The sequence below is a fragment of the Pteronotus mesoamericanus genome, unplaced genomic scaffold (assembly GCF_021234165.1).
Source record: "Pteronotus mesoamericanus isolate MK-2021 breed Mesoamerican mustached bat unplaced genomic scaffold, CSHL_Meso_final contig_94, whole genome shotgun sequence".
Classification (NCBI taxonomy): domain Eukaryota; kingdom Metazoa; phylum Chordata; class Mammalia; order Chiroptera; family Mormoopidae; genus Pteronotus; species Pteronotus mesoamericanus.
This window is the reverse complement of record NW_026555285.1, coordinates 3,695,459-3,723,357: the sequence shown is the minus strand read 5'-3', so window position 1 is coordinate 3,723,357 and position 27,899 is coordinate 3,695,459. Positions and strand designations below refer to the sequence as shown.

Sequence of the window (27,899 nt, the reverse complement as noted above, 5' to 3'; positions counted from 1 at the left end):
AGGCATCACATCCACTGTGTTAATGTACTCTTCATAATAGTTGGAGTGTTCCTCCTTGTTACCAAATAGTCATGGAAGTGAATAAAGATGCCATTACTTACCCTCACCATTTCACAACTGCAAACAAACTAGGGCGTGGCTTCCAGTTAAGTCTATTGTGGTCCCTTCCACAGGGCAAAGGGGCTAACATTAAGAATGGTCATTTTAACTCTTGTACCTTTGCAAACATAATAATAAAACTGGCTCAAGTATTCAGAGTTTTTGCCTTAAATTATCATCTTCTTCATGATAGAACAGAGAGAATTAGAATATTAGAATTCAGAAAAGCACAGATGAAAATGTAATATCCATGAAACAATGACAAATCAACTTATATACCTGAAAGAAACAGAATTTTGTTTTTAAAGGTGAGTATGATCTTTCTCCAGCAGAATATCATTCTTGGCTCTTTTATCACAAACAAATCACTAAGAAGAAAAAACACTTTATTATTGCACAGAGCAATTCCTGAAGAGAAGGAAATGATGAATGTGCAGTGTCATGTCAAACTTTTGTTCAGACTTACAGAATATGTCAAAAACACCAAAGTGGACATCTATCCAAACTCCATTCAGAAACCCACAAATGAATGGAGCAGATTCCAAAACCAAAAAGAATAAAATAACACACAATAGAACATTGGTATCCATGAGCATAAATTATAAATTTTAATAGACAGCTATTTAATATAAATTAGTTATTCCTACTACCTGAGATTATTTGAGAGGATTCAGAACTAATACTAGAAGAGAAAATGGGCACAACAACCAGAGCAGTCCATGGATGGGCAATTAGAAGGAAGCCTAGAGAAAGCTAGAATGTGATTTCGTTGAGTAGAAGGAGTGAGCTGGGAGCCCATCTACATACAGGTTCTTCCTTACTGCCATATGGGCTTTCTTGAGTCTTGGAAAAGTCACTGTGAGAGAATGCCACTTACCAAATAAACATTGTGAAGTAATCAGCAACTTGCTTCTGTAGGCAAATGATATCTAAATAAGACATAAATATAATCTGATCATAGTTGGAGAGACCATAGGAATTAGTCAGAAAAGAGAACAGTAGCTGACCAGAAGAAAGCAAACACTCAATAGCGCTTACTCTGGGCTAGGCACTTTTCTCAGTGCTGTAGAGTTGTGGCTCAGTAATCCTCAGGACAACACATAAACTAAGTGCTCTTAAGATGCTAGTTTACAGATAAAGAAAATGAGGCATGAAGAGGTTCAGTTAACTGTTCGAGATTATTTAAGTTGGACAGTGGCAGAACTTGAGCCCATGTTCTTAGCCATCACACTATGAAAGCAGTTTAACAGGATACTATATATGAATCAGAAATAGAAAATTGCTGCCAAGTCCTCCCATGTGCCATAACAATTCCCTTTGTTTTGGACTTGGCTGCTGCCATTGAAACTATAATATTCCCACTGCTTCTACAAATAATTAAATAAAGGAATGTAATCACCAAGGAAGGTTTTTTTCACTAAAAAGAAAGGGACTAGGAGGGGAGATCTGGTTAAAAGACAGAGCAAAATGCTGACAAAACAAGGCTTAGATTCAGGCAGGCTATGGAATAATGATTCCACCCTGATTCAAAGGATTAAGTCTGTAAAGTCTAACAAGAAAGTCCAAACCATCTCCAAGGGCCCAGGTGGAGTGATCCAGCTAGTCAGGTAGTAAACAGAAGAGACAAAAACATTAGGCAACAGCCTAATCATTGTGTTATGCCAAGTCCAGTCAACTGAATACATCACGTACCTGTAAATTATCTGCTTCATTGTTTACTCATAATTTGGTGAAAAGGATTTGCCTAATAAGCATCTGTGTACTAAAAGAGTTGTGCTGATTTCTGGTCAAGATGGAAGCATAGGTAAACAACACAGCTCACCTCCTCACACAACCACATCAAAATTACAACTAAACTATAGAACAACCATAACTCAGAAACATCAGATACTGAGTTAAATGGAAGTCCAAACAACTATGGAACTAAAGAAACCACATCCATTCAGACCAGCAAGAGATATGGAGATGTGGAATGGGCTAGTCCCACACCCACATGTGGTGGATAAAAATTTGGGATATCTTGGGAATGAGAGGTGCCAGCCCCACACCAGGATCTCCAGCCCCGCGTTTCAGTGCCAAGAAGATAAGCCCCCATAGCTTCTGGCTGTAAAAACTAGCAGAGTTTGAGTCGGTGAATGAAACTACTGAGTTCCCAAGCAATTCCTCTCAAAGGGCCTGCACATGGACTTACTCAGACTCACTCCCTCTGAGCTCTAGCACCAGGGTAGCAGCTTGAAAAGCACCAGTGGCATACAGGGAGGAACTGGTATCAGGCATCAGGAGAGAGCTTTCTCTCAGACAGGACAGTAGGCAGAGGTCATTGTTCCTTCTCTGAGCCCTCTATCCACAGAGCCACATAGCGGGCAGGTGGGTGCCATATCTGAGATTCCATCAACCTGGCTCACACTGTTTGCTCCACCTTGGTGCAAACCTTGGTGAATCCCCAAGGCTCTTCCCAACCCACCTTACAGGCACACCCAAAATATGAACAGTGGCTTTTCTCTATGAATGGCTTGTCTCAGCTCATGTTTTACATCTTCCTAAATCCTCTCAAACAAGCAACAGCCACTTAGCGAGCCCGCATTCCCCATACCTCTTGCTAAGGGGCCCCAGGCCTGGCCCTAGAAGCAGCAAGCTTTGGATGACAGTTTGGCTTCCCCTGAGAACATCCAAGTGCAGCACAAGTAGCAGCCATCTCAGATTGCTTTATAGCTCATGCAGGGTGGCCCTGGGCAGAGCACAAGTGGTGGCTGACCCTAGTCTGTTCTACCTGGGAAACCCCAGAGCCTCTGCACCCAGTGGATAGCTACTCACCATATCTGGAGCACCACCACCCTGCTCCTGCACAGCAAATCTTCCACAGAGGACAGAGGTTGATAGTCAGTCAGGACAGCCAGTCCTTGCAGCTAATTGGCCTGGGCAAATTCCTCCCGTTGATCTCCAAACAGCAATCAAGGCTCAACTATAGGAAAAGGGTGTACTCAGCCCACACAGAGGGAATACCTCGAGTACCCAGCTTGGGCTTATGGGAGGCTGTGCCACTGGATTCCACAGGACACCTACTACAGTAGGCCACACCACCAAGACAAGGAGTCACAGCAGCTCTACCTAATACATAGGAAAAAAACACAGAGAGGTTGCCAAAATGAAGAAACAAAAAACATGGCCCAAAACAAAGAACAGATCAAACCCCCAGGAAAAGAACTAACAAAATGGAGATGAGCAATCTATCAGATGCAGAGTTCAAAACACTGGTTATAAGGATGCTCAACCAACTTAGTGAGTACCTCAACACCATGAAACAGACACAGTCAGAAACAAAGGGTACATTAACTGAAATAAAGAACAATTTACATGGAATTAACAGTAGAGTGGATGAAGCTGAAAATCAAATCAATGATATGGAACATAAAGAAACAAAAAGCAATCAATCAGATCAAAAAGAAGAAAAAAGAATCCAAAAAAAAAACAAAGATAATATAAGACGCCTCAGGGACAACTGCAAGTATAACAATATTCACATCATAGTGGTGCCAGGAGAAGAGAAAGAGGGAGAAGTTGGAAAACTCAGGTGGGAAGCTGGGTATAGAAGAGGAGGGGGCCCAGGGCAGCACTGCGGGCCCAGGCTCCGTAGCTCCCACTCACTGTTCGCTCTGAGTGCCCCCGCTCAGGGGCGGGGCACAGGGCCACTTGGCTTGGCCCATGCCCGCTGCTCCCTCCGCTGGTGGGCGCCAGGGGGGCTGCGGCGGCTGTGAAGTGAGGGAGACCGCATAAGGTGGCGCCGTGGGCCTCTGGGTCAGGGTCCAACACAGCACGGCAGACATACGTCTACGTCGTGGGCGGCGCCAGCGGCGGCCGCGGAGGGACGATGCCCGAGTACAAAGTGGCGGTGCGGGCCCCGACGGGTTGGCAAATCCGCCCTAACCGTGCAGTCCAGCAATGGCCCTTCATCGAGAAATACGACCCCACCATGGAGGACTTCTACCACAAGGAGATCGAGGTGGACTAGTCGCTGTCGGTGCTGGAGATCTTGGACACCGGGGACACTGAGCAGTTCCCATCCGTGCGGGACCTGTACATCAAGAATGGCCAGGGCTTTATCCTCGTCTACAGCTTCGTCAACCAGCAGAGCTTCCAGGACATCAGGCTCATGAGAGACCAGATCATCCATACGAATGAAGCGATATGAGAAAGTGCCAGTCATCTTGGTTGGGAACAAAGTGGACCTGCAGAGCGAGAGAGAGGTGTCATCCAACAAATGCAGGGCCCTCGCTGAGGAGCGGGGCAGCCCCTTCATGGAGATATCTGTGAAGAGTAAAACAATGGTGGACGAACTCTTTGCAGAAATCATGAGGCAAATGAACTATGCCGCACAGCCTGACAAAGGTGACCCATGTTCTTCCACATGTAACATCCAATAGCATTCAAAAAGACTCTCCGGAACAGGATCTGCCCAACATCACAGGCTGCACAAACCTCATCTACTCGCCTGCGGAGTTGGTGGGCTGTGTGGCGTGAATCTACAGTGAAACAGCAGCCCTTACCCAGAATCCAGCAGTAACTGTCAGTTGACATCCCTGAGTAACATTTGGGTTCAGTGACCGCAGTTTTCTCCACTGTCCTCAGTATCCTAGACGCACCTGCAACTTCGAGGCACAGCCAGTCTACCTACAGGGTGGTCGCCTTTGAATGCTCTCATGGCATTGTCACCGAGCTGACCGAAGCAACTCTTGGATAAATGTAAAATAACCATGAGAGAGAAACCAGAAGGATTCCTAGGACCACTGCAATTAAAATATTTTGTCTTCTTTAATAAATAAATAAATAAATAAATAAATAAATAAATAAATAAGAAAGAAATATTTTCCTTCGATAGTACTGAATTTCAGGAATTAAGATAGTGCTTCTGACCACTGTATTCCATCAAGTAAGATAATAGCTGCTCTGCCGACAGTATTACAGGAAGAGATTCTTGCTCAGCTGGCACAATCCTGTTTCTCAAAAGCAGTGCTTAATTGTAGATGTTATCCTCATTTGTGACGCCAAACTAACTCCTGCATCCATCCTCGATAGAGCAAAAGTCAAAACAGGTTGTGTACAAATATAAACGGGTTTTAGAATGTGTAAAATTACCTGCTTTGCCGCACAAACGGAGGACCTCACCAGGGTTCAATCCAATTTAAAACTCCAAAGCCACCCCCCTGTTAACCAAGCAGGTATGGTCTATTACATTGCTGAACAAGAAGGAAGCAACTGTGATGCAAAGATATTGCCCAGCCTTACTAACAAGAAGCGTTCTAGTCATAGATTAACCAGTACCATCATGTAAGGAAAATGAAGCCATGTTGCATCCACTCATTCCATGTGCAGAAACCTCACAGGACAGTAGAAATGTCTTGCATTTTTCTGTTTGTTAAAGCAGCAAATTCCTTCTTGCCTTTAAGAACTATGGTTGTGGTGCGATTCTTTGTTAACCTGCTTTCAAAATCAAATTTTCTGTAACAGAGCTTTATGCAGGCATTTAAAAAGATTGAATAACCATGTGAAATCATTTGGGCTTAAAAGTAGAACATAAATTATAAAGTGGAAAGTAAGGGACAAAAAAAATCTTTTATCTTTAATTTTCCTGGAGAAGTTTATAAAGATTTTCTTGTAGCAATTTTGCCCTGATTTCTGAACTGGCAAATCTCGAGAATATTTTGTTTGGAAAATGTGCTCAAGCTCTGACACTAGTGGTGTTCATAACGGAGAAGTATTTGTCATTTGCATGACTAATGGCCCTGGAAGAACCTATGCATAAGTTTTACAATCAAGTGTAGAAGGGTTTTTAACTAACTTCAGAGTTCCAAATGCTAAACAGAGTACCTTGAGCTGATTCTCTGGGGATAAACTTGGCCTTCAGAACTGCAATATCACTGAGCTTATGGTCTACATGCCGCCCACATTCTGTTGGTTTCACACTCTACTGCAAGTAACCTCTGGTCTTATGCATGTAACTGAGAATTGTGTGTGTTTATGTGTGCATGTGTGTGTATTGTTCCTAAGAACATGGTACAAGTCAGAGATAATTGCCTATATGAGAATCTGTGTTGCAGAATATAGTGTATCAAAAACATCTTTTTGTTTTAAATTATTTAAGTGTTTGTTATATGTCATTGAAATCATTGTTAGCCCACTCTTCACTCCCCCACCCCAAGTGTTTAGTGAACTGGTGTTAAGCTTAAAGGATAGAAAAAAGGTTGATAGTAACTTCTCATAGATGAGAAAACAGGTATGGTGGTAAAAACAGGCCACGGTGGTCAAAAGTCTTTGAATTGTGAATGTTTGAATTCTTCTGTACATGTTTTTTATAAGCCCCAATTATTAAGCACCTTATTCATAGGAAAACTTCAAACCAATTTGATTGGAACAAATTTCCTTGTGTAAAAGTTGATTTGACTCAGCATGTAGAGAAATCAAAGGTTCACGAAGTATGACTTTTCTCCTGAAATAGAGATATTTGTTAGTGAATTTGTTGAATTTTGAAGCTTCTAACTTCTCAGAATAATTCTGTTTTTTTAGAATTCATATTTAATAGCAATGTATGACAACTAAGATTAATATATTAAAAACATCTATAAAAATTCTACAGTCTTACATATTGGATTGCTATGCTGACAAGAAAAATAAGTTTAACAATATGAAAGGTATAGCAAAATGTAAGTCAGAAAAGATTATCTAAAAATGGGAGTTTTATTTAGAAGTGTTTGTGTCATACAGAAGGTGGACTTTTACTGTAAGGATTTTCATGATAACTAACTGGGCTACCTGATCACAGTGTTGACTACATATTTAGTGACAAAGCATCAAAGATATCCAGAACCAAACCAGGAAAACCCGCATGTGCTCCTACAGTTGGTATTTCATCTGGTATTAATATAACTCAGCATGAATGAGTATGTCTGTTCAGATGTTAATAAAAAGCTTAAAAACCAGAAGACTAAACTTGTTGGCACATGAAATAATAGTGGCTACAGAGAAAAGCTGGTGACATTGTGTCACCATTTATTTTATGCCCTGATCAGACTAGATATGTGGAAGATTTTCTAAAATGCCTTAAAAATGCTATGGTTTGATCCAAAGACCCACTTTTTTTAAACTACGATGATAAAGTTTTTTATTTTGTTTTGTTTTACTTTTATACAAAGGCAGCATCTGTTAAAGTTTTTATTTTTTTCCTTTTTTAAATTAATTAATTTTATTTTTTAAATTTTATTTTAATTTATTTTTTCAAATACATTTCTCTCTGCCTACCCCCCACCACTTTCTCTTGCCCCCTCCCTCCCTCCCTCAACTCTTCCTCTTTAGTTTTGTCCATGAGTCCTTGCTATACGTTCCTTGACGTTCCCCGTCCCTTCCTTTTTCCCTGCCCCCCTCCGTCCTTCCCTCTTGTCTCTGTTGGTTTCTTTCCTTTCAGAGTTGCTGGTCTTATTTTCCTTGCATCTTTGTATTGTTGGTTAGGTTCCGCTTATAGGTGAGATCATATGCTATTTGTCTTTCGCCCCCTGGCTTATTTTGTTTAGCATAATGCTCTCAAGTTCCATCCATGCTGTCGCGAACCTTAGTAGTTCTTTTTTTCTTTCTGCTGCGTAGTATTCCATTGTGTAAATGTACCAAAATTTTTTGATCCAGTCATCTACTGATGGGCATTTAGGTTGCTTCCAACACTTGGCTATTGTAAATTGTGCTGCTATGAACATTGGGGTGCATAGGTTCTTTTGAATTGGCATTTTGGGATTCTTAGGGTATAGTCCCAGCAGGGGAATCACTGCATCAAAAGGCAATTCCATTTTAGCTTTTTGAGGAAATTCCACACTGCTTTCCATAGTGGCTGCACCAGTCTGCATTCCCATCAACAGTGGACTAGTGCTCCCCTTTATCCACAGCCTCGCCAGCACCTGTTGTTTGTGGATCTGTTTATGATGGCCATTCTGACCGGTGTAGGTGGTACCTCATGGTGGTTTTGATCTGCATTTCTCTGATGGCTAGTGATGCTGAGCATCCTTTCAAATGCCTCTGGGCCCTCTGTATCTCCTCCTTGGAAAAGCATCTGCCCAGGTCCTTTGCCCATTTTTGGATTGCATCATTTGTCTTCTGGGAATGGAGTCGAGTGAGTTCTTTATATATCTTGGAGATCAAACCTCTATCTGATATGTCATTAGCGAATATATTTTCCCATAGGGTTGGCTCCCTTTTCATTTTGCTGATGTTTTCTTTTGCCATGCAGAAGCTTCTTATTTTGATGAGGTCCCACTTGTTTATTCTTTCTTTTATGTCCCTTGCTTTAGGATACATATCAGTGAAAAAATTGCTGCATGGGATATCTGAGAGTTTCCTGCCAATGTTCTCCTCGAGGACTTTGATGGTGTTGCGACTTATATTTAAGTCTTTGATCCATCTTGAGTTTATTTTTGTGTGTGGTGTCAGCTGATGATCCAATTTCAATTTTTTGCATGTAGCCATCCAGCTCTCCCAACACCATTTGTTGAAGAGGCTATTATTGCTCCATTTTATGCTTCTGCCCCCTTTGTCAAATATTAGATGCCCATATAGATCTGGGCTTATTTCTGGGTTTTCTATTCTGTTCCACTGGTCTATGGGTCTGTTCTTGTGCCAGTACCAGATTGTTTTGACTATAGTGGCTTTGTAGTAGAGTTTGATGTCCGGTATTGTGATCCTTCCTACTTTGTGTTTTTTTCTCAAAATTGCTGTGGCTATTCGTGGTTGTTTATGGTTCCATATACATTTTTGAAATATCTGTTCTATTTCAGTGAAATACGTCATTGGTATCTTAATAGGGATTGCGTTGAATCTATAAATTGCTTTGGGTAGTATGGACATTTTGATGATATTAATTCTTCCAATCCATGAGCATGATATATGCTTCCATTTATTTGTGTCTTCCTTAATTTCTTTCTTCAATGTTGTATAGTTTTCTGTGTACAGGTCTTTTACCTCTTTGGCTAAATTTATTCCTAGGTACTTTATTTTTCTTGTTGCTATATTGAATGGTATTTTTTTTCTAATTTCTTCTTCTTCTATTTCATTGCTGGTGTACAAAAATGACTTTGATTTCTGAATATTGACTTTATATCCTGCTGTTTTGCCAAAATCACTTATTAGGTTTAGGAGGTTTTTGGTAGAGTCTACAGGGTTCTCTATGTACACTATCATGTCATCTGCAAACAATGATAGCTTTACTTCCTCCTTTCCTATTTGGATGCCTTTTATTTCTTTCTCTTGTCTGACTGCTGTGGCTAGGACTTCCAATACGATGTTGAAAAGAAGTGGTGAGAGTGGACATCCTTGTCGTGTTCCCAATCTTAGTGGGAAAGCTTTCAGTTTTTGCCCGTTGAGAATGATGCTGGCTGTAGGTTTTTCATATATGGCCTTTATTACATTGCGGAATGCCCCATTTATTCCCATTTTGCTGAGTGTTTTCATCATAAATGGGTGCTGTACCTTATCAAATGCTTTTTCTGCATCTATCAAGATGATCATGTGGTTTTCGTCTTTTCTTTTATTTATGTGATGTATTATGTTTATTGACTTGTGTATATTGAACCATCCCTGCATCCCTGGGATGAATCCCACTTGATCATGGTGGATAATCTTTTGAATGTATTGCTGGATGCGGTTTGCCAAGATTTTGTTGAGGATTTTAGCATCTATGTTCATCAGAGAAATTGGCCTGTAGTTTTCTTTCTTTGTAGGGTCTTTATCTGGTTTTGGGATCAGGGTGATGCTGGCCTCATAGAAAGAGTATGGGAGTCTTCCCTCCTCTTGGATTTTTTGGAATCATCTGAGAAGGACAGGGGTTACCTCTTCTTTAAATGTTTTGTAAAATTCTCCTGTGAAACCGTCCGGCCCTGGGCTTTTGTGTGCCGGGAGATTCTTGACAACTCCTTCAATTTCCCCGGCTGTTATCGGTCTGTTCAAGCTTTCTGTTTCTTCCTCCTTCAGTGTTGGAGGATTATACTTTTCTAAAAATTTGTCCATTTCATCAAGGTTTTCGAATTTCTTGGCATATAATTGTTCACAGTAGTTTCTGACAATCCTTTGTATTTCTGTGGTATCAGTTGTTATTTCTCCTCTTTCATTTCTGATATTATTAATTTGGGTCCTCTCTCTCTTTTTCTTGATGAGTCTGTTTAAAGGCTTGTCAATTTTATTTATCTTTTCAAAGAACCAGCTCCTGGATTTGTTGATCCTTTGAATTGTTCTTTTGTCTCTATGTCATTCAGTTCTGCTCTCATCTTGACTATTTCCTTCCTTCTACTTGCTCTGGGATTTATTTGTTGTTGTTTCTCCAATTCTCGAAGTTGTAATGTTAGGTCTTTTATTTGAAATGTTTCTATCTTTTTTAGGTAAGCCTGTATTGCTATGAACTTCCCTCTCAGGACTGCCTTTGCTGTGTCCGATAGGTTTTGGACTGTTGTCTGTTCATTTTCATTTGTTTCCAGAAATTTTTTGATTTCTTCTCTTATCTCATTATTGACCCATTCATTGTTCAATAGTTTACTCTTCAGTCTCCATGAGTGTGCAAGTTTTTGCAGTTTCTCTTGGAGGTTGATTTCCAGTTTCAAGCCCTTGTGGTCCGAGAAAAAGTTTGGTATTATTTCAATTTTCCTGAACACTGAAGGAAGAAGAAACAGAAAGCTTGAACAGACCGATAACAGCTGGGAAAATTGAAGCAGTATTTGAAAAACTGCCATGAGCATTTGAAAAGAATGTGTATTTTTCTTCTTTGGGATGTAAGGTTCTATATATGTCAGTAAAGTCTATTTGATTCAGTGTGTCATTCAGCTGCACAATATGTTTATTAATGTTTTGTTTGGAACATCTGTCCCTTTTTGACAGTGGGGAGTTGAAATCCCCTTCTATCAGTCTGTTGCTGCCTATATCTTTTTTGAAGTCATCCAACAGTTTCCTTATAAACTTGGGGGCTCCTATATTGGGAGCATATAAGTTTACAATGTTGATGTCTTCTTGATAGATTCTTCCTTTAAGTACTATAAAGTGCCCCTCTGGGTCTCTCTTTATGGTCTTTGATTTGAAATCTACTTTGTCTGATACAAGTATGGCAACCCCGGCCTTTTTCTCTTGCCCATTTGCTTGGAATATTTTTTTCCATCCCTTTACTTTCAATCTGTGTAGGTCTCTTGCTCTGAGGTGGGTCTCTTGTAGGCAGCATATGTGTGGGTCATGTTTTCTTATCCATTCAGCTATCCTGTGTCTCTTGATTCGGGCATTTACTCCATTTACATTGAGAGTTATTACTGATAGAAACCTATTCATTTTTTTTTCTCTTTGTACCTGTGTTTTTCTCTTTCTCACTCTTTTCCTTCATCTTCTTAAACCAGTCTCATTAGCATATCTTAGAGTGCTGGTTTGGTAAGGATGTATTCTTTTAGCCTTCTTTTGGCTGGGAAACTCCTTATTTATCCTTCTATTTTAATGGAGAGCCTTGCTTGGTTGAGCAAGCCTTGCTTGTAGGCCCTTGCTTTTCATGACTTGGAATATTTGTTGCCATTCCCTTCTGGCTTGTAGTGTTTCTATTGAGAAGTCAGCTCCTAGGCATATCGGGGCCCCCTTGTATGTTACTTTCTCCTTGTCCCTTGCTGCCTTGAGGATTCTCTCTTTGTCTTTGATAGTTGCCAATTTAATGATGATGTGTCTTAGAGTGGACCTCATTGAGTCCCTCTTCAGTGGGGTCCTCTGTGCCTCCTGGATCCATGAGACCCTTTCTCTCCTCAAATTAGGGAAAATTTCCATCATTACTTTTTCAAGTATGTTCTCTATCCCTTGCTCCTCTTCTTCTCCTTCTGGTATCCCTAGTATGCGGATATTATTGCGTTTCAGTGGTCCTGCATTTCCCTAAATGCCTCTTCATTCTTTTTGAGTCGTTTTTCCATTTCTTGTTCTTTCTGGGAGCTTCTTTCTACCTTATCCTGCATCTCACTGATTCGATCCTCGGCTTCTTCTAGGCTGCTTTGGATTCCTTCTACTGTGTTCTTCAATTCAGAAATGGTATTTTTCATATCCTCTTTTGTCTTCTTGATAGTTTCTATGTCCTTTTCCAGGCTGATATAGTTTGCTGTAAGATCCTGATAGTTTCTCTGCAGTTTCTCATAGTTATCTTTGAGCTGGCTGAGCTCATTGAGCTTCCTTACAACCATTGTTTTGAATTCAGTATCTGATAGTTCCCTTGCCTCTGTTTCATTTAGCTCTCTCTGTGGGGAGTCCCCTTTTCCACTCATTTGGGGGGAACTTCTTTTTCTTTCCATTTTTGTGAGAGTCTGTTAAGTAATTTACTTATTTATTTTTGCTTCTGCTTCAATTGGGCTGTCTAGATTTCCTGACTTTTTGGATTAAACTTCTATGGTAGTAGACAGTTCTTTTATTTATTTATTTATTTATTTTATTTATTTTTTCCTTTACCTTTCTTTCTGGGCCTGCCTTGATGATGTCAGTTGTTGACCCTATATGGCCTTGGGTCGTTTGTTTGAGCCTTCCAGGAGTCTACCCTCTGTGTCTGACTCCTGTTTTGGGTGGCTGTGTGACCCCTTTCGGCAGGGATCCACTATTTCTGTGGATCGCTCTGCACTCTCCTGCGGGCTCCGTGATCGCACTCCCCGGCCAGGCAGGATCCCCCACCAGCCTGGGCTCAGGCGTGCTTGCCCCAGCCCAGGGGGCTTCTTCGTGACCTTGCGTACTCGTCTGGCCTCCCAGGCCGGCGGGCACCGCGGCACTGGTCTGTTTAGGGTCTTCTATTGTGTGCTTTCTCTGCTTTTGGCTCTTTGGATACGTTGCCTACCCTCGCCAAATGGAGACTACAGAAATGGGAGGAAGTCAGCTCCAGGACTCTCCTGTTAATCCTGTCTCCAGTCTCTCCTCCAGGGACTCTGGGCATCTCTGTGACCCCTTCGCCCAGGATCCACTATTTCTACAGCCTGCTCTGCACTTGTGTCCAGCGCGGGTCGATTTACACCTGCGCTCGCCGATCTGTGCACTCCCTCAAAAGCCCCATCGGTGCCAACTTGTGGGAGGCCTTCCCAGCCCATGCGAGCCTTCGCCAGCCAGTGCGGGTCCACACACACACTCGCCAACCCTGGCCGGCCACTCGGCGCAAGTGTGCGTGTCTGCACTGGGTGGTTTTGGGCTCTCTATTGTGTGCTTTTCAGCTTTTGGCTCTTTGGTGGTGTGTCCTTTTCCCACACAATGGAGACTAGGGAAAGGAGAAGCAGTTGGAACTCCCCAGTTCTCCTCCCATTCTTTCCCCAATGCCTCCGTCTCCAGTCTCTCCTCAAGGCTCTCCCAGACAGTCTGCACTCAGCCCCCCAGCTCACATGCGTACAAGCTGTGTGCAGAGTGCACAAAAGGCAGGTTAATTGATTCCCTTATTCCTGAGCAAGATGGTAGCTGCAGAGCGGGAGGTGCGTTATCATTAGGGCTCCACTGGGCGCCGTCTCAGTTCTCTTTACAAAGTTTTCCTCACCAGTCTTTTCCCAGGCACCAGCCCACCCTGCTGCTGCCTCTACCCAGAGATCAAGGAGGGTGGCTGCCACTGCAATTTTTGTGTTGGCCCTTTAAATGTCTCTTTGCATCCCCAGTCACCTGTCTCTGGCAGAGAGTGCCCCTAAGCTTTTCGGGGTTGCATTTTGTCTGTATTTTCCTGGTTTTAGCTCCTGTAGTTTAGAGGTCCCTGTTTATGATTCAGACCCCGTTCTTCTCGGGGGGAGCTAACTGGCCATTTCAATGTGCCTCTGGTGCTAGTGCCCGTGGGCACCCAGCCCACCATCTTGAGTCTCCACCACACTTCTCACCCGTTGGGATGTGTGAGAGTTGAATCCACTGTCTGTCTGCAGCTCCAAAGCTCCTCTCCCACTATAGTTCCATTGTTTTCCAGGTGATTACTCCATTATTTAGTCACAATTCCAGTTTGGGGTTGGGAGGAGGAGGTCGGCGTGACTCCCATTCGCTCCTCCGCCATCTTTCCTCCTCTTTTTTCTTTTATGTTGCAACTTTTGGGGGTTCTTTTAAGCTGTGATAGTGATGGTAACTAATGTTTTTCATTTTGTTCAACTTACACAAAACAGGCCAGGATCAGATCAACAGTATTACACAAAATATTTCTTAAACTACTGAAAGGTGCTTTGATGATTTTCTCCTTTGGTTTGTAGCATTAGGACTCAATTTAACTCTAATCACAACAGTTCCCATCATTCTTCTGTGGTATAACTACTGAGATTTGCTTTTCTTTATTTAAAAAATGTTGCCTAAGGATGTCTGCTATTTGTTTTCAAGAGTTGTCCAGTGAGAATGTCGTCTGTTTACATGTAAACATGGAAGTGCTTGTTTTGCTTGTTGCTGTTGGGTTTTTGTTTGTTTGTTTTGTTTTTTAGTTTTTTATTCTCAGTAGTCTTATGTTAGCACTGGGTAAGCTTTCATTGTCTCCTTAGCCAATCAAATGTTAAAGCTTCTGGGGTCTTTTTTTTTTTTAATTAACATGTCATTGTGCACCTATTAAATCTTGATCAGAGTTTCAGGAATGACTGCAGTGGGTTTTGGAAATAGACATATCATTACTGATTTGGGGTTTTCCAGAGAAAAATATAGTTCACAGTTCATTGTTGAACTCTAATACAACTGGCCATCTAAAATTGAACAACGGTTTATTGTTTTGTAACAATGTCAGTTGTTAAACCTTGACATTTCAATTAAAACATGAATTGTAGTTATAACTCAAGGCAAATTCAACAATTGTATTTGGAGTTAAATTATTTTAACAAATAAATTTATTTAACAAAAAAGGAAATTGAGAAACTATTTGAAAAAATAAAGAAAGGAAACCGCTAATTTAGTGAAGGAAATAGACATGCAAATCCAGGAAGCACAGAGAGTCCCACAAGATGGACACAAAGAGGCCCACACCAAGATACCTCATAATTAAGATATCAAAAGTTAAAGATAAAGAGAGAATCTTAAAAACAACAAGAGGAACATGATTAGTTACTACATGGGAGTTCCCATTAGACATTTAGCTGATTTCTGAAATGAAACTTTGCAAGCTAGAAGAGTTTGGCAAGAAATATTCAAAGTCATGAAAAACAGGGACCTACAGCCAAGATTGCTCTACCCAGCAAAGCTATCACTTAGAATTGAAGAGCAGATAAAGTACTTCTAGACAAGATAAAAACTAAAGGACTTCATCATCACCAAGCCCTTATTATATAAAATGTTAAAGGGATTTTTTTAAGAAAAAGAAGATCAAAACTATGAACAATAAAATGGCGATAAACACATACTTATCAACAACTGCATCTAAAAAACAAAGTAAACAAGAAAAACAAAAACAGAATCATGGATAGAGAGAGCATTTTTATGGTTGCTAGATGGAAGAGGTGTTTGGAGGAATGGATGAAGAGGTGAGGGCATTAAGAAGTACAAGTAGGTAGTTACAGAATAGCCGTGGGGATATAAAGTACAGTATAGGAAATGGAGGAGCCAAAGAACTTATATGCATGACCCATAGACATGAATAAAGGTGTGGTGATTGTCTGAGAAACTGGTGGGTGCTAGTTGTAGGGGGCAAAGAGAGATAATTGGGGCAAGTATAATAGCATAATCAATAAAATATAATGAAAAAACAGGGTTGTGCCAAAGACCATTAGTTGAGCAGTACCGTGGAGAAACAAAGGAAAAGGTGGCCTTCCCAAGGTCTTACCCTTTTAAGAAGAGCTTATAATTCCTCCACAACATCTGTGGAGGTACTAGCAGCACAGAAGAGGGAGACTTCTCTTCAGTTCATTCCATTACAGTGGTTCCATCTTCTCTACAGTTGTGCTTAACAGGAAATGAAAATTCATCTTCCCAAATTTTGGCTTTGAGATTGCACCAAGATATAACATTTGGTGTCTTGTCTTGATCATACAACATTTGCTAGTCCACCAGATTCACCACTGGCTGAGCTTCAAGCTCAATAACATAGCATCATCACCAAGCTTCTCAAAGCTTCCTACTGAGACCCAGGACAGCATTTATGCATCCATTTCAGACCTCAAGGGGGAAGAAAAACATTCTCAGAGCCTCTACTTGCAAAGCAATGCTATTTTTGGAACAAAATGGCCAGCATCCTGATGGACACAGAAGACAAAAGTCAGCACTCCAATGAGTCAGCTCTTTGGTTCCTCCCTGAAACAATCCACTCATGAGTGTTTTCCCAGTATTCAGTATTCACCTGGAAACTCTGATACTTTGTGCCTGTTGCTTATTCTGTCTGAAATGTCCTTTTCTAATCTCCTTCGTTCTTTGGACCTTTGTAATTCTAGTCATACCATAGGAATTACCTTGGTCACCTCCTCTAGGAAGTCTACCCTGACTTCCCCAAGATTACACTGTAAGCCACTTATATCTATGGCCTCCTAGCACCCTGTGCTCACTTCACTATAGCATTTGTGAAGCTATATTGCAATTTCTTATTTACTTTTCTCCCACTAGCCTATAAGCTCCATGGAGGAAGTATCTGTGTCTGGATCATGGCTGACTGATAACCAGTACTTAATAGAGTGCACATTCTGGGCCTTGACAATATTTTCAGGAGGAGTTGATGTTGGAACTCAGCAGGTATAGGAAAATGAAGGCATCATTTAAGAGTGAAGTGGTCAAGAAAACAGTTACTAATGTCAGGCAGGCCTGGGTTAGAATTCCAGTCCTGCCATGTACTAGCTAAGTGATGTTAGACCTACCTAAATCTTAAATCCTTCATTTATAAAATAATAACCACAACAATCACAATAAATAATTATTAGTTTTGTTTTTATTATGTACCTACTTCAAAATGAAATAAGGATTAAGTGAGATATTCTTAGTGCTTATAACAGAGCTTGGCACATTCTAAAGATTTGACAAATATTAGCAAATACATCCTCCCTTCCCCCAGTGCTGGGCTAGTCCCTCCCCCACTCAAGTGAGTTTTGAAGGGAAAAATTGTTAATGTGTTTTTAAAATCCTGAAATTCATACTTGAAGAAAATAAAATGAAATTGTTTTTCAAAGACAGCCTCCAACTGGCCAGAAGCACTTAGTCATCTCTTACAAAGATGAGTTAATATCTATCATGCTCTCATCTGGAATGACTCATAGCAACAGTGTCTCATATCCAAGGGTGAGCTTCAAGTGTTTGTCAGGAGCCATTTTTTACTGACAAAACTCTCCATGAGTTGGCAGCCAAGCCAGGGTGCCTCAGAGAGAAGAGCACCCTAATCCTTGAACAGAGGACCACTTTCAGAGATCATGCTGCGCAGAGGCAAATATCAGACTCATCCAGAGAGTGTTAGCTCAGAAAATAAAAAGAGCTTATTTAAACAGTGTATAAAATATAACATCCCTGGGCCCAGAGTAGTATAATAGATATGTTAAGCCTGAGTGTCATCTCCCCAGAAATAAAAAATTAAGGTGGTTGACAAATAAAAATACAAGAGCTTACAAACTATTTTAGACACATGTTATAAATTCGATTACAAGGTAATTAAATGACATTTCAAGCAATCTCAGCAAGTCAGGTGTTTCCCCTGCTTTAATGCCTAAAATGACCCTGTTTATCAACCAGTGGTGAGGGGTTGAGGTGAGAGACTGGTATCAGGACTTTCAGGGGAGCAGTCATGGTTTGAGAAAGCACATCCAATGTGTCTACTCTTTTCACTATAGAAATGCAGGAAAGTAAAGCTTGATGTAATCTATCTAGTGGCTACAGGCAAAAGATAAAAGTTAAAAAGTATTGAAAGAACATGGATTTTTTAAAAGACACCAGAAACAGGGATATAATATTAACAGTAATGATAATTAACATTTATTAAGTCCTTAATATGCACAATGCTATCTGCCTTACATACTTTATCTCATTTCGTCCTTACAGCTACACCATGAGGTAGCAATTATTAATATTCCTACTTGACAAATAAGCAAACTAAGTCTCATAAAGCTTAAATCATTTGCCTTAAGGCACAGAGCTAGAATCAGAGACAGGATTCAAAGTTCAGCATCCTGACTCCAGAGAGTACAGGAAGTGGTTGGCAGGACTCCTGAATTCTCTGCAGTGTTATTTTCCTGTCTCCTCTCTTCCCAGGTGTACCCAGACTTCTTGGTGAACTAAATTGCCTGCAGAAGAATGGCTTCTTGGGCTGGCTGGACATTCCAGTGTCACCTGAGGTTACAATGGCAGGGGAAGAGACCAAAGTATAAACAGTTCCATCAAACAGGTTTCATCACTGGGCCTTCCAGGGCTGGCTACAAAACAAGATCATTCACTGTTCCACAGTGAAAGCCTCCAAAGTTAGCTCAAACATGCTTCAAACTGTGGTTGCTGAAATACAGTACTACTTGCCTGAAAAGCTTTGGGAATCTCTCTTTTCCATCTTCCTTCTTTCAAGGGCAGGGGCCCAAACTCACAATCTCTCACATGTCTAGGCTTTGAACATGCCCTGTTGGTCACTTGTCATCAGCTCAGATCTTGCTTCTTTTGCAGAATCTCATAGCTACCACCAGTAGTACTCATGTGTCCTTTTCTCTGCTCCAAAGGGATTCTGCAGCAACTAGCGTACTGGACCACCTCTCTGACTGTATTTACCTATTTGCCTGTCCCCCACACTGGGCTATGACCTTTCTGAGGGCCCAGGCCTTCCCTGTTCATTCTCAGCTGCTCAGTCCAGCCCCGTGCCTTGCATAAAAAGAGGCAACATTCAGAATGTTTACTAGATGAATGAATTCTTAAATACCTGTTTATTCTCAGATTAGATAGTGAAAAACCTTCCGTCATAAAACTGGTTCATGGTTAAAAGCGGGAGCAGGTGCTATAAAATCCCAGTTATGAGCTCCAGGTCTGAGCTGGTTACAAGACAAGCAAGAGTCTAGGATGTGCTAGATATCACTAAGGCTATTACAGAGAATCTGGGACATCACCCCTTGGACTTCCTCAAGAGCTTGTGGGTACTTGACTGGAGGTCCCCATTTGTAGCAAGGAGTGAGTGGGCAGTCCCTCTGGCCCCCATCTCCCTATGGTTCTCAATAATAGCTAGGGGATCAACCTGAAAAGAATCCAGCTTTCAGCTGATGGTTGGTTTTGTTTACAATTAATTTTCAGACTGTTTGTCTACAGGGTTGTAGCTTGTACCCTGTCTTAGCCTTGCAGATGTAGATTCATGCATTTTTAACATTTTTTTAAAAGACTTTATTTATTTATTTTTTAGAGAGACAGGAGGGAAGGGAGAGAGAAAGAGAGGAAAAGAAACATCAATGTGTGGTTGCCTGTATTGCACCTTCTACTTGGGACCTGGCCCAAAACCCAGGCTTATGCCCTGACTGGGGATCAAACCAGCCACCCTTTGGTTCACAGAAAGATGCTCAATACACTGAGCCACACCTGCCAGGACTAGATGCATACATTTTTAAATTACAGAGATGCAGCATTTTAGGGTCAATGTCAGTTTGTTACTGAACTCAAGGAATTCACAACTTGGGGTGTGAATTCATGAACAAGACATGGTTGCCATTTACTTGTTTTACTTACCTGCTGCAAGTTAAGGAGATGGATTCACACCCATAGCTCTGTCTCCCTGAAGGAAGGTTTAGCCATTGCTTATATATACTATTTGGTTAATTACATCTAGCTACACTTTGGGTTCCTGTCAATCTCATTCTGTTCACAGCCGTGTCTGCAAAATCCTGTGTTACACTTCAACATTTAGCAAGAATCTCATTTAGTAAGAACTACCCAGATCTTAAGTCCCTCCTCCTATCTAACAAATGTAGTGCTGTCTGTGGTCACAAAACCACTGCAATGATCTTGCCATCTGGAAAGAAATACCTTTTAAAAGCAGCCTCTCCTGAGACCCCCAACTCCTGAGTTTTGAGCAAGTTTCTAGTATGCTTCCTATAAAGGTAAAATAAAATGCATGTTTTCCAGTCCTGTCTTAACAAAGATTTCAGAAATATACTGTGAATATTTTACTGTTTATAGTTAAGTAGAGAGAGTAATATAACAAACATCTATTCCCTGACTCCCAGCTTTGTTACATGTTAAAATTTTGTTATATTATTCCTTAATTATTTTTAAAAAACAAATTATAGGATTTCCAGCCAAAATGGCAGAATAAGTAGATACACTTTGTTTCCTGGCACAACCAAAAGAAGGACAAGAACCAATTTAAAAACAAAATCAACCAGAACTGCCAGAAAATCAAACTGTATAGAAGTTTGACAGCAAAGGAGTTAAAGAAGAAACATTCATCCAGACTGGTAGGAGGGGTGGAGAAGGGAGGAGAGGATGCATAGCAAGGTGGTGGATGGCAGACTGAGCAGTCCCAAATTCGCATGTGGATAAACCAGGAGGAAGAACTGGGGAATGAGGCACACCATGTAACACAGGGTTCCAGTGCAGAGAAATAGAACCTCAAAACCTCTGGCTATAAAAATCTGTGGGGGTTGCAGTGGCACAAGAAACTCCCATTCTCTCAGGAGAGTCTGTTGGAGAGACTCACTGGGTCCTAGAACACATACCAATCCACCCACCCAGGAATGAGCACCAGAAGGACCCAATTCCTTGTTGGAAGTGAGGGAAGTGATGTAAAGCAGGGTGAGAGCTGAGGAAGCAGCGTTGCTCTCACTCTAACTCCTCTCTTACATGCAGCACCACAACGCTGTGAAGTGAGTTGCCTCACCCTGGTGAATACCTAAGGTCCCATCCCTTACAATGTAACAGGTATACTGAGACAAATAAATATAGCCCAGATGGAAGAATAGATCAAAACTCCAGGAAAAGAACTAAGTGATGAGGAGATATCCAACATATCAGATGCGGAATTCAAAACACTGGTAATCAGGATGCTCACAGAAATGATTGAGTATGGTCATGAAATAAATGAAGAAGTGAAAACTATACAAAGTGAAATAAAGCAAAATATACAGAGAACCAACAGTGAAGGGAAGGAAACCAGGACTCAGATCAATGATTTGGAACAAAAAGAAGAAATAAACATTCAACTGCAACAGAATGAAGAAACAAGAATTTAAAAAAATTAGAGGCTGAGGAACCTCTGAGACAGCTTCAAACGTTCCAACATCTGAATCATAGGGGTGCCAGAAGGAGAAGAGGAAGAGCAAGAAATTGAAAACTTATTTGAACAAATAATAAAGGAAAATTTCCCCAATCAGCAACGGAAATAGATATGTAAGTCCAGGAAGCTCAGAGCGTCCCAAAGAAGCAGGATCCAAAGAGGAACACACCAAGACACATTATAATTAAATTACCCAAGATTAAAGATAAGGAGAGAATCTTAAAAGCAGCAAGAGAAAAGGAGACAGTTACTTATAAAGGAGTTCCCATAAAACTATCAGCTGATTTCTCAAAAGAAACCTTGCAGGAAAGAAGGGCTGAAAAGAAGTATTCAAAGTCACGAAAAGCAAGGACCTACATCCAAGGTTACTCTATCCGGCAAAGCTATCATTTAGAATGGAAGGGTAGATAAAGTGTGTCCCAGATAAGGTGAAGTTAAAGGAGTTCATCATCATCAAGCCCATATTACATGAAATGTTAAAGGAACTTACCTATGAAAAAGAAAGTCAAAAACTATGAACAGCAAAATGACAACAAATTCACAACTATCAACAACTGAACCAAAAAAACAAAAACAAACTAAGCAAGCAACTAGAACAGGAACAGAATCACAGAAATGGAAACCACATGGGGGTTTATCAGCAGGGTTGGAGAGGGGAAAATGAGGGAAAAGGTACAGGGAATAAGTGTAATTGGTAGATACAAAATAAACAGGGGGAGGTTAAGAATAGTACAGGAAGTGGAGAAGCAAAAGAACTTATATATATATGACCCATGAACATGAACTGAGGGGGGAAGAATGCTGGAGGGAAGTGGGTGCACAGCAATGAGAGATAAAGGGAGCAAAAAATGGGACAACTATAATAGCATAATCTATAAAATGTACTTTAAAAAAAGGTTTTTAAAAGAAGCAAATTGCAGATAAGGTTGACGTTTCCTGGGGAGAGCAGGGGTTAGAGGGCTCGACATTCACATTCCTTTATCTCCCTCCACTATCTTGAATTTTGATGTTTCTCATCCCCACTACTTTTAAAAACCAACTATATATGTATGGATCTATAAATAAGATTTAATCTTGTTTGGAACTATTTCAACAGTACTGAAATGATATACTACTGCACTAATCCTTCTGTAAACTGCCCACTTCACTTAATAATATTAGTTTTGAAATTTTAAAATATTGAAACAAATGGAACTAGTTCTTTCACTCTATTGAACTGTGAAACTAGGTGCTTTATTTATCTACTCTGTGGTTGGTGAATATTTAGTTATCCTTCATTGTTTCCCTGTAAAAACAATACTACATTGAATATCTTGTACATATCTATTTGTGCAATTTCATAAAATTACTCAAAAGTAGAATTGGTGGTTATAGGATTAGATATCTTTAACTTTACTAGATATTGACAAATTGTTCCCTAGAGTGGTTGTATTAATTTATGTGGCCAATAACAATGACAAATTTTCCCATTTTTAATGTCCTTACCCCCTTTTAATGGCAAAAATGTCAAATTTACTGAAAAGTGGCTAAAATGGTACAATGAACACATGAACATACCTCATCTTGATTCAGTAGTTTTTAATATTATGCTATGCTTGCTTTCCCTTTCTCTCGCTTCAAAATTTCTTGGTTTTTTTGTTTTCTGTATTTCATCATGCACTCATATAAAGAAATATATATATATTTATCCAATAATATAAATAATATATCCAATTATTGAATATTTAATAATTGAATATATATACATATATTAAATTTTATTATTCAGCTGTAATCCAGCTGAATTATTAAATATTCAATAATTGAATATATACACATATATGTTCTCCTACATAAAATAATGCAATCATTGCATTTGGGAAATTGAACATTGATATAATACTATATATAATATAGTTCAAATTCAAATTTACCCAATGACCTAATAATGCTCTTTATAATTTTTTTCCCACAGTCCAGAATCTACTCAGGACTGAATATTGCATTTGATTGTCATTTATCTTTAATGTTCCTTTAAAAAATATCCATGATATTGACATTTTTATGCTTGCCAACTCTTGATAATCTCAGACATTTTAATCTTTGCAAAACTGGTGGGAGTAGAATAATATCTCTTGATTTGAATTTGTTTTTTCTTGATTCCTAGTGAAGTTGGGAATATTTTTATATGCATATTGGCAGTTCAAATACTCTCTTTTTTATTTGCTCTTTAATATCCTTTACATGTTTCAGTACTGGGTCATTTACCAGTTTTCATAGATTTATAAACATCCTTACATATATTTTGGACATTAAATGACTTTTAGTTAAAGGCAATGTTAGCTATCAGGCTTGGCTATGTTGTCAAACAGAGGTTTTTAATTTTAACATTCAAATATACCAACCTTTCCCTTAATGATTCGCTACTTTGTTAGAAAACTTCTCCATCCCAAGGTTGTAAGACATTGTTAGAAAGATAAAGATAATTTTAGAACTTCTATTCACACTTAAAATCTATATTTGTGTTAGTGTATGACAAGGATCTAATCTCAACTTTTTGTGTGTAATGTGCTAGTACTACTTATAGAAGGATCCACCCTTTTCCAACTAATTCATAATGCTACTCATGTATCAGGTTTCCATATATTTAAATTCTGTTCTTTCCACTCAGGAGTGGAACTGGTGGGTCATATGTTATAGACATCTTCAACTTTATTAGATATGGCCAATTGTAAGTGGTTGTATTGATTTATACTGCCAATAACAGTGAAAAACTTTCCATTTCTTCATGTCCTCACCAACCCTTTTTTGGGGGAAAGATTCTATTGGTGTATATCTATCCCTAAGCCTACATCACACTACTTTAGATTAGATACATCTTTCCAAATGTGTTGTCTGGTATGGGAGATCTCCTTCACTTGCTTGTCTCAAAAGGAGAATGAGAGACATGTGGGACATACCAAACCTCTTCATATATTCCTTAGCTGAGGTCCACCCCTCACTCAGACATTGACTAAATAAATCCTTATTGATACATGCTACCGTGATTTTGTGGTTGTTTGTCACGTAGCATCATTAAGGATATTGGGAAGATAAAATGAGCAAGTCCCTGTGAAGAGCTCAGTATAAAGTAAACACTCTATAAATGTAAGCTATTATTACAGTTTCAGTTAATGGCAGTGAATGAGCTTATTCATCCAAGTTGGGAACCTACAGCTCATCATGATTCCTATATTATTCCCCCACAAGCATTTTCCAAGTCCAATGATTCTACTTCATTGATATGTGTCCCACCAGTTATTTCTTCCCTTCCCCAGTGCCCATTCCCTAGTTCAAGTCTGCATTGTTGCTTATCTGGACTACTGGCCCCACAACAACCCACCTTTTCCTTCCAATCCTTTCTGCATGGTACTGCCAGAATGATATCTCTAAAACAAACTTGATCACATACTGGCCAGTGTGGTTCAGTGGGTTAGAGCATCATCCCATAACTGAAAAGTTGCAGGTTCAATTCCCAGTCAGGGCACATACCTGGTTTGCAGGTTTATTCCCCAGGTATGCACCTGGTCTGGTGCATATGATCCCTGATGTGGGGGCATGAAGGAGGCAACCAACTGATGTTTCTCACATCAATGTCACTCTCCCTCTCTTCCTTTCTCTTAAAAAGCAATGAAAAAATGTTCTCAGGTGAGAATAAAATAAATTTGTTACAGTCCTCATTGCCTTCAGAATAATATACTTACTAGTTGTGTGACTTTGAATAAGATACTTAAAATCCCCTGCCCCCGTTTCCTGATCTGTAAAATGGGAATAATTATAGCACTTCTTACAACTATTGCAAATTTATGATATAGTTCATGTGTGGTGTGCATGATGTACACTCAAAAAATATTAGTTCTAGTTTTAGTTTCTAATTTTCACTATTTGATGATACCGGTAGTTGTTCTGTGATGCTGGTTGTGTTTCCAGCATCTTCATTATTTTCCTTCTTTTAAACAGTATCTTAGGTCTCAGCCAGTAGTTTGGATTTGATTGACCCCACCCCAACTCTAGGTGTGAGTCCCAATTGACTTAAACCAATTAGAGTATTCCATCACTTTAAATCAAGACCAAAGTGAACCAAAATGAATTAATTCTAGTGGTTCAGTTTACATTATTAAAAACTGAGTTCTACTTTCCTGGAGATCCTGAACAAGAATAGTTGCAGCCTTAGGAACTACAGGCTGTCATTGTGGGATCACAAGTGAAACCAGCTCCATGGTGAAGCAAGTCTATCAGGGGCAGAGTGGAGTCTTGGAATGAATAATGAATGAGCTGCTGATTCAAGCTTCACCTGAGTTAGACCTGTATCTTGACTTTTTGTGAGTCCATAAATTTACTTCTTTGTTTTGGGCAGCTTCATGTAAGTTTTCTGCTATTTGCAACATCGCATCTAATATGTAGTACCTAAAAATGGATTCTTGAATACCTCTTTTTCTTCAGATCATTCTGTTCTAAATGAAGTTGACTCTAAGGTCCTTACCTATTATGGTGGGTTGAATGGTAGCCCCTGCAAAAGATATGTACACCTGGAACCTGTGCATGTGATCTTATTTGAAAAAAAAAAGGCCTTTGAAGATATAATTAAGTTTAGTATCTCAAAATGACATATACTGAAATAACTGAATGGGCTCAAAATCCAATGACAAGTGTCCTTATAAGAGATGAAAGAGGATAAGACATGGACAGAAAAGAGTGGAAGGCCATGTGACAGCAGAGGCAATGTTGGAGTTATACATCCATAAGCCAAGGAATGCCTGGAGCCACCAGAAGCTGCGAGAGGCAAGAAAGAAATCTCCCCTAGAGTGTTAAATAATAGAGTCTCAGATTCAAGGCAACAACAACGCAGAGTACTAACCACTATACGATCACGGCAAGCTACTGGGTTGCCACACAAACAAGCAAGCAAAATATAACCAGAGACATTTAAATAAAAAACAAACTGACAATAACTAGAGGGGAGGCTGGAGGGGCATAATAAGGGAAAAAGGGAAAGGGCTGTCAAGAAACATATATAAAGGACCCATGGACAAAACCAAAGTGGGGAAGGATTGAGGGTGGGGCAGAGGAGAGTGATGGGGGAAAATGGAGGCAACTGTACTTAACAATAAATAAAACAAAACAAAAAACAACAGTGTCTTGGGACACTTTAGTTTCAGACTTTTAACCTCCAAATCTATGACAATACATTTCTATTGTTTTAAGTCATCTAGTTAGTGATCATTTGTTAGGGTAGCCCTAAGAAATTAATAGACCTGTCTTAGTTAGGTGGACAATTTGTATATATAGAACTGCCAGAATGAGGAGATACTTGTCTCTACAAATTTCCACCCTATGTAGAAGTTACCTAAGTATATTTCTTCACAGACCTTTCTTCACTATGGTTCTTCCATCTACATCTATAACACATGATTACTTTTTATATTCACATCCTATAATTTTTTTATTGTTTTTCAAGTACAAGTTGTCTCCTTTTTCCCCCTACTCCCTCCCCCTGGCCTACACATCCCTGCTTCCCTCCTTTGAACCTATCCCCTTTGGCTTTTCATCCTGAAATTTTATCTAGATCCTTTTTTCTCCTTTTCTATCAAAATTTAAGCAAAACTAAGGTGGCCATACATGCCGTTTTGCCTGAGACTGTTCCAGCCTACACCTATTGTCCTAATGTTTTTAATAGCACTTTCTACTCTCAAAATGTCCTTATTTGGTCAGTTAATTCTATGGTTGCCCAAGTTTTCAACCGTGGTTAATGAAATCCATCAGTAGATTTCTCTGTGTTTAAGATACAAATCATCACCGTCCTACTCACACTTCCTGAGGTCAGATGCCATGCCCATTGCTCTGGTCCCTTAATGGCCAGTACCACATGTTTCCCCAGTCATGAGGGATTGGGGTGGTCTCCTGGCTATAGTGTGCCTCATCCACAAGATGATCAGAAGCAGGTGATTTTTGTCATCTGTCTCAAAAAGATGAGCTGGATATATTCAATTCCTCTCTCAAAAATTTGAAATTGGGAAATCAAGAGATTTGAGTCATTAGGAAAATAGCTGTAATGAAAGAGCATGAGGCAGCATTCAAGATGTAACACTGTCACCCAGTTAAAGAATGGAGAGAATTTCTATCAATATTGCCACAGGATTGCACATATGGAATTGTACTGGAGTCTAGGGGGCACCATTCACACAGGACACTTTGTGACTGGTGCTCCCTGAAACTGCAATGCGGCAGCCTTGATTGTCTTGCTTCCTTGCATTTTCCTATTCCAGTTCCAGTTGCTATCTATCTCTATCAGTGGTTCCTAAACTTTGTTTATGTTAGAATCACCTAGGATGTTTAAAAAAAATTCTGATCTCCAAGTGAGGTCAGAATTCTAATCCCCTCTGGTCACTTTCGGTCTGCTCCATGTTTCCATGCCTGTGGTTTATTTTGTTCATTAGTTTATTTTGTTGAATAGATTCCACTTTTAGGTGAGATCATATGGTATTTGTCTTTCACCAACTGGCTTTCTTCACCTAGCCAAATATTTTCCAGTTCCATCCATGTTGTTGCAAAAGGTAGGACTTTCTTTTTCTTTCCTTCCTTCGTTCTTTCTTTCTCTTTCTTTCTTTCTTTTTCTTTTTTATTTCAGAAT

At 39.9% G+C, this 27,899-nt stretch overlaps 1 pseudogene; it reads left to right on the top strand.

The window, feature by feature from the left end:
• The first annotated feature begins 3,967 nt into the window (after nt 1-3,967).
• LOC129081075 (ras-related protein Rap-2a-like) lies at nt 3,968-4,520 on the top strand (annotated as a pseudogene).
• Nucleotides 4,521-27,899: the final 23,379 nt, after the last annotated feature.